Source organism: Prunus dulcis, chromosome 4 (assembly GCF_902201215.1).
Source record: "Prunus dulcis chromosome 4, ALMONDv2, whole genome shotgun sequence".
Taxonomy (NCBI): domain Eukaryota; kingdom Viridiplantae; phylum Streptophyta; class Magnoliopsida; order Rosales; family Rosaceae; genus Prunus; species Prunus dulcis.
The window spans coordinates 20,395,482-20,402,240 of NC_047653.1; the positions used below are offsets into that span (position 1 = coordinate 20,395,482).

The 6,759-nt window shown below is 36.1% G+C and overlaps 1 long non-coding RNA gene across 3 annotated transcripts; it reads left to right on the plus strand.

The window, feature by feature from the left end:
* The first annotated feature begins 617 nt into the window (after positions 1-617).
* LOC117625896 lies at positions 618-6,288 on the plus strand. 3 transcript variants are annotated; one of them, XR_004585461.1, is made up of 5 exons: positions 618-962; positions 1,082-1,145; positions 1,404-1,610; positions 1,920-1,990; positions 5,567-6,288. It is a non-coding gene; the product is annotated as an uncharacterized LOC117625896 (long non-coding RNA). The 3 variants fall into 3 exon arrangements; XR_004585462.1 differs by having other exon boundaries at positions 622-962; positions 1,404-1,527; XR_004585460.1 differs by lacking the exons at positions 1,920-1,990; positions 5,567-6,288 and having other exon boundaries at positions 630-962; positions 1,404-1,821.
* Positions 6,289-6,759: the final 471 nt, after the last annotated feature.

The window sequence follows — 6,759 nt, forward strand, 5'->3', positions numbered from 1 at the left end:
TGGATCAGAAGAGAATATGAAGAGTACATCCGGATATGCCTTTACATTTGGCAGTGGAGTTTTCTCTTGGGCATTTGTCAAACAACAATGTATTGCTTTATCCACAGCTGAAGCAGATTATAGTGCATTAAAGGCAACTACACAAGCCACTTGGTTAAGATTTACGCTGGAAGACTTTGGTGAAATGCAAACTGTTGCAACACCATTGAACTGTGACAACACTTCAGCCATTGCTATCACTAAGAATCCTATATTCCATTAGAAACCAAGCACATAAATAGGAAGTATCACTACATCAAGGAAGCATTGCGGCAAGGAGTGATCGATTTAGTTTACTGTCCTACAGAAAAGCAAGTACCTGATATTTTCACCAAAGGGCTGGCAAGAGAGCAGTTCACTTATCTTAGGGAGCTTCTTGGTGTGAAATCAATCCACAATTTAAAGGGGAGTGTTAGTGTATAAATTAGTGAATTGATTGGTAGTTTGTTTTGTGGGTTGGGCCTCAGCTCATAGGCTGAGTTAGAAATATTTGAATTGTATCAGTTGGTTAAGTCTCATAGGGCTTGGCAATGGACAAGTGTCCTAATCTAATGACATGTAATGGATGGCTGAGATTGAAGTTAGAAGTGTGTCTAACTCTCTCTCTCCTCCAACGGTTATTTCATTGTGTGTGTGATTGAGCTAATATGAGCTGACAGATAGTGCAAAAATACAACAGCAGAATACAGAGGAATTCATCAAATCGTTTCTCTGACTTATTTCCTTTCCTCTTCTCTGATATACTTTATGATATTCTCTTCCATACCTGCTAGGATTCAATTTCTCTAACAAAAATTACCCCAAACCCTAGAAATTACCCCATCATCTAGCCACTGCCACTACCTCGAAATTTCACCGAATTTCCATCTCCCCATCTTTCTCCTCTTGCTTCTCATCTTCAAAAAGCCCCAAATCGAGACCAGGTTAGCGATTTTAGGGTTTCTTTCCCTCCCCCTCCCCTTTTTCAAATTTTAGTAGTTTAATTTAGGGTTTCCGATATTTCTTAAATTTCATATATGGATTTGATTTCATTTGGTTGCAGGTATCTTTTGGGTGATCTGCTCCAAGCATAAGCTCCCTTCCAAGCCAGTGAACGCAACGCCCTTGTTCGTCTCTCTCTCTCTCTCTCTCTCTCTCTCTCTCTCTCTCTCTCTCTCTCTCTCTCTCTCTCTCTATATATATATATATATATATATCCCCTTTATCATCTTCTTAATTGTTAATTATTAATCTCTAACTCTATCTGTCTCTCTGTCTCTCTGTCTCTGATTCATTTTTTTTTCTTCTTAATTAGGAGCAAATCAAAGTTACTCTCTCTATCTGTCTCTTTTATTTATTTATTATAATTATTGTTGGAAATGCAGGAATCATATATTGTGTGAGTGAGAATGCCAATGTGAAGTTGGTTGGATACAGAAACTTCTATCTGTAAGCATTGAGTCGATTTGGGGTTTTCAAAGTGGTTGAACAGCAGACAGGGGAAACCAGGTTTGTTTGTTTGTTTCAAGTTGAACAGCAGATTGGGGCTTCTGGGTTTTGATATTTGGTATCAAAGCTTCCAAACTAGAACGGTTTGTCTTTGTTTTTCTGGTTTGGTTCAAGTAGCTGTAGATCTTGCTATGAGTATGAAAGAAGAGAGTGCATTTGTGCAATGTTTTTGGCTGGGAATTGAAGATTTGCATATGTAATAATTGTATCCTTATGTATAGGCCATCGTGAATTACATGTTATTTGTATATTCATTCAGCTAGTTAATATTTAAATCATCAATGTTGGGCTGCACACTTACGTGAGGATACTTTATTAGCTTAGGTGAAACCAACTTTTTGCTTTGAAAATTTAAGACTCACGACCTTTACATGTCCCTTGTTCTTATGCAGGGTTCCAATTACAAATGGCCTTCCTAGAATCCCTCTGTACATGTTAAGAGACAACGTTATCGTTTCTAGAGGTAACTAATCATTTCCTTGGCTTCAGTTTTAAAGGTAGCTATATTTGAAAGGTAGCTATATTTTCTTATTCTAGATCACTGCATACTACAAAAACATGAATATTGGATTTCCAAGGTAAAAAATCCTAACCTTAAGTCGGGCTTCCAAGCGGTGCAAAACTCTATTATTGCCTTGACATCGTCAATGGGCATGGGTTTTGTTTCCTCGAGGAATCAGTAAATGGACTCAACAATGTAGTGGTCGGACGCTTCTTTCTGCACCCTTTACCTTCCACATCTTGTTTTTCAACAGTGGCACTACATTCCTTAATCACTTCATCACCAGCCACAATAACATTGGTTATGATGGAAGGATTCATCTGACCTCCCAACGCCTTAATGTCGCTCTTTTTCCAATCCTCTAACAAAGATAACATTTTTTTGCAAATTACTCTGCACCCATCCACATCTTACGGAGTAGGAAGCTTTTTAGCATCTTGTTGCACTTGTTTGTCAAAAACTGAAGTGTCCATTTCTGCCTCTTAGACTTGCATGGCTGTGAAAGCTTCGGCTCTATTACCAAGGACTTGTGCTTCAATTTTTGCCAATTATGTAGTCAGTGTAATATATTCATGTAAGGGCGACATGTCATTGTCGCCTCCTTCATTGATATGGGGGCTACACACTTCTTGTCGTTCAACATGTACATTCAACCCACCATATGATTTTTCCAACTCTTCTATCTCCAGCTTAAAATAGTGTTCCATTGAAGTAAGGGCCTTGCTAAAATCCTCCACACGCACTTTTTTTTTTCACACTCGTTCTCATGTATCGAAGACTCCTTCTCTACCATCCCTTCCAAGTCACGCACTCTCTTTCTAAGTGGTTGATTTGAAGTGGCTACCTTTGCCAACTCATCCTTTGTGCTTTGTAACTCACGCTTCAAAGTGCGTAACTTAGTTGAAGAGAGTTTACGATACATACAGTTATAATGCAACTGTTACAATACTTAGAAAATATAACCTGAATATTGCTACTTTATTGCTATCGTATTGTCTATATACCGATTATATATCAACGTCATTAATTTTATTATTATCTATATAATGCAAAAAGGTCGTGCTCATCTTACAAGATGAGGGAAGGATAGCTGTTTCCTCAACTTTGTCATCTTTTTCTTCAACGGAAGTGCTGGTACTTTATTGGGCCTCATTGGCAAAAAATTGAACAATTTCTTCATTGTTTCCATCATTGTTACCCCAAGTCCAATAAGGTTGTTGCTTCTCAATTAGAGTGGGGTGGAGAATTTGCACATCAACCTCCAATTTACAACAAATAATAATAATAATACATATAAGTAAACTTATTATTTTTTCATATGCATAAGATAATCATTAAGAACATAACTAACCTCGAAGTTTTCGAATACTTAGCTCATTAGCTCGTGAAAACAAGCCGAAGTATTGCTACTTCATTGTAATATACGGGGGATGTGGCCATTCTCTTCGTGCATAACAAAACGCAGTGCAGCCAACGCTTGAAACACCTCAAAAGCCTAAATCTATTTTGAACAATAAAACATTAGTCACTGTAAACAAATTAAATTGAACTTACACATTTATGGATATTAGCGCACCTAAAGTGCAAAGCCAAAACCTTTTTTGTGGTACTATCATGGTCTACCACTTGCCGTTGTCTTTGATTTCTTTTCAGATTTTTTTTGTTTTTGTAGTTCTTTGGGGCACTTTTACTTGATGGTAATCTGCACAAAGTGCTCTCAAAAGTGAGGCATTTGTCTTCAAGGTCTCCTGACAATTTCAAATACCGCATGTCAATGCTAACATTTTTTTCACTACCTAACAGCACAAAAATAACAAAATATAGAAATCCAAGCTTGACGACATCCTCCTCATCAACGCAGTGATTGAAGGCTTGTTCTAGTTTGGAAAGGGTCACAACTTTATTGTTGCTGAAGTATTTCTTTTTCAATAAGTAGTTTTCGTCAGTCGAAATCGGAATGAAAGGGAGGTTTCTGAACCTTAGCCCCAAGATGAGGCAAAACTGCTACGCTGTGAATTGTATCACCTTATTACAAACAATGAATTTTATCCTGTTCACCTGGAAAACTGTCTTTGGATCATCATTCCTCAACAATAACCCATGGGTAATTTGTGCAGTCCACTTAAGTTCATCAATCAGCAATAGAAGACCAAAACAACTCTCCTGGAACCTTTGTAACTGTTGTGGACTCAATTTCGCCTGAATTGTACTTATGTCAGTCTTTGTATGGGAAAAGGACAACGCCTTTCCTTGGAACTTTTGATCCTCATTTCACATCAGCTTTACTTTAGAAACCATATTTCCCTACACACCAACATTATACATCTGGATTATTACATACTAAAATTTGATACCTACATTACTAAAACAAATAATTTCAAGCCATTGAAATATACACAATAACAAAGCAATGAACACATGAAACAAAGGCAGATTAAGGCAATAGGCACGAGATATATAAGTGCTAATGGTACAATAGAGGAGCAACATACATTTGATATGCACTACATGTACGTTCACCAATGTGTCCCATGACAGGAAAAAAAATTGAATTCCTTCTAATTACTAGAACATGTTGATCCCATTTCCTTCTCTTATATTTTCTCTCCATAAGGCTTGCTAAAAAATGCCACAAATCCCATTTGATACATCACTTTCATTTATAATGCTATCTATAACATAGTGTTTGGTTTATTGGATTAAACTGTGGAATGAAATGGTCATTCCCATTAACTGTCAATCCCCCGAAATGTGAAGTAATACCAATTGCATTCTTTACCCATACTCTCTCCACACTCCACTCTTATCTACAATACATTTTACCAAATTTGGATTACATCCCATTCACAAACCAAACACCACCCAACTGTCAAACTGATTTCATGCCCCAATGATTAACTTCATACACGGTTTGAGAGAAAAGGCTAAAAGAACTAGCCCAACTTCTTCAATGCTCCCTAAAATCTACTCATCACCTTACCGATATACATATATGTAATAAAAAGAGAACATATGAAATTCAATACATGTGTAACATCAAAAGAAAAATTGTGGACTCTGCCTGTATAGCAGAATAAATGGCTATCTATGTACAAACTAGTGACATCAAAAAGCTACTGCAATTGCAAAACAAACTATAAAGATTCATGTGGCTAATGTAGAGACTATAAATGAACACCTAGAATTTTCCTTCTTTGGATGAAAGAAAACAACAAAGAAACACAGAATCCAACTGCATAAATTGCCAAAACCATTCAAACCATAATGCCACGTAAATAAAACCACAATAAACTGGCAATACAACATCAATACAATGAAAATACAACCAAAAAAAAAAATAGCAATACAACATCAATAACAACAGTAGTAAACAAGCAAATCCCAAATCAAATGCAAGAATTAATCCACAAAAAACAAACCTATTCACTGTTTCTGATATAACCATTATTTCGTACATTTTTATTATCTTTCTCTTAGATTCTTGCTATGTTCTTGAGTGAGTTTAGCCCATTTTTACTTAGTTTTGTGTTTTACTAGGTTTGAAGGATAAAGATGGAAAAGCAGGCGACAGTAGCAATTTTGGAATTGAAATATTATGTGCAATCCTAGGAGCAGAATTTCCTGTGCAGATCAGTCAACTTGACAGAATATACTGTACTTCCTCAGACTGAACCAGATGTTGAGCATTATATCGTTGGAAAGATACGGATGTTAGCTTTCTGTATAATTTTACAATTCGTGATTCGGACGTGTGTGGAGAGAGTTGTGGCTATGTTAGTACAAACAGTTCAGGCAGAATGTGTTCTGCGGGTTTAGCAAAATATTCCATTTGAAGTCCAATCCTTGGAGTCCAATTTATGTCAATTGCATTTGGAAAGTGTTTACAAGGATGTGGAGTTATTTTCTGAAGTCTGATCCTTTATCTAGTAGGATTTTGGATGCCAACTCATTGAAAGACAATTAAAGCCAAACTAGGAAAGTATAGTTACCAAGTCAAAAGAGGATTTGTTCCTTATTTAAAGAAGACCAGAAAATAGGGTTCTCTTATGCTGGAATTTAAAGAAGAGTCAAAGAGCCGCTGCCATTGTCAAGTTCTCAAGTATCGTCACAATCCATAAGTTTTATTTTATGTTTTCTAGTTTTTCAATTATGTTTTCTTTGAACATGAGTAACTAAATTATTCTCTAGGGCGAGGATGACGCCCGAGCATGGATAGTTATGATTTTTAATGCTATTTAATGGATTTTAAGTTTCTTTTAGATGAATGTTTAATCACTATTTTAATTGTTGCTATTTGTTTAAGTTCTTTGATTGATCACCTTAGGGCTTTGCATCTAGTAAATTAGAAGATGAATTTGAGGCAGAACTCGCAATATAATTCAATTAGCTTCTTGTGATTAAGTGTGGTGAATTACATTATTGCTTGACGAAGAATAATGGTTTGCTTGGTTCTCTCGTTTTCTAGAACATGAATTCAACTTGTTAAATTTATGCCTTAACCAGGATAGATTGCAAGATTGGGTATATGATCTTTGTCTAAATTAGAAAAGAATATTACACTTAAGGAAAACTATGGTCTGAGTGCCTGAAAAGGACTTAGATACGGGAATTATCATCTAAAGAATCGAAAGAATCTGTTGAATGCATTGAAATCTAACTTGGATTGCTTGTGGTTGATTCTGAAACACTAGACCTTCACCATTGTTTTTCAACCTTAAAATTCAACCTTT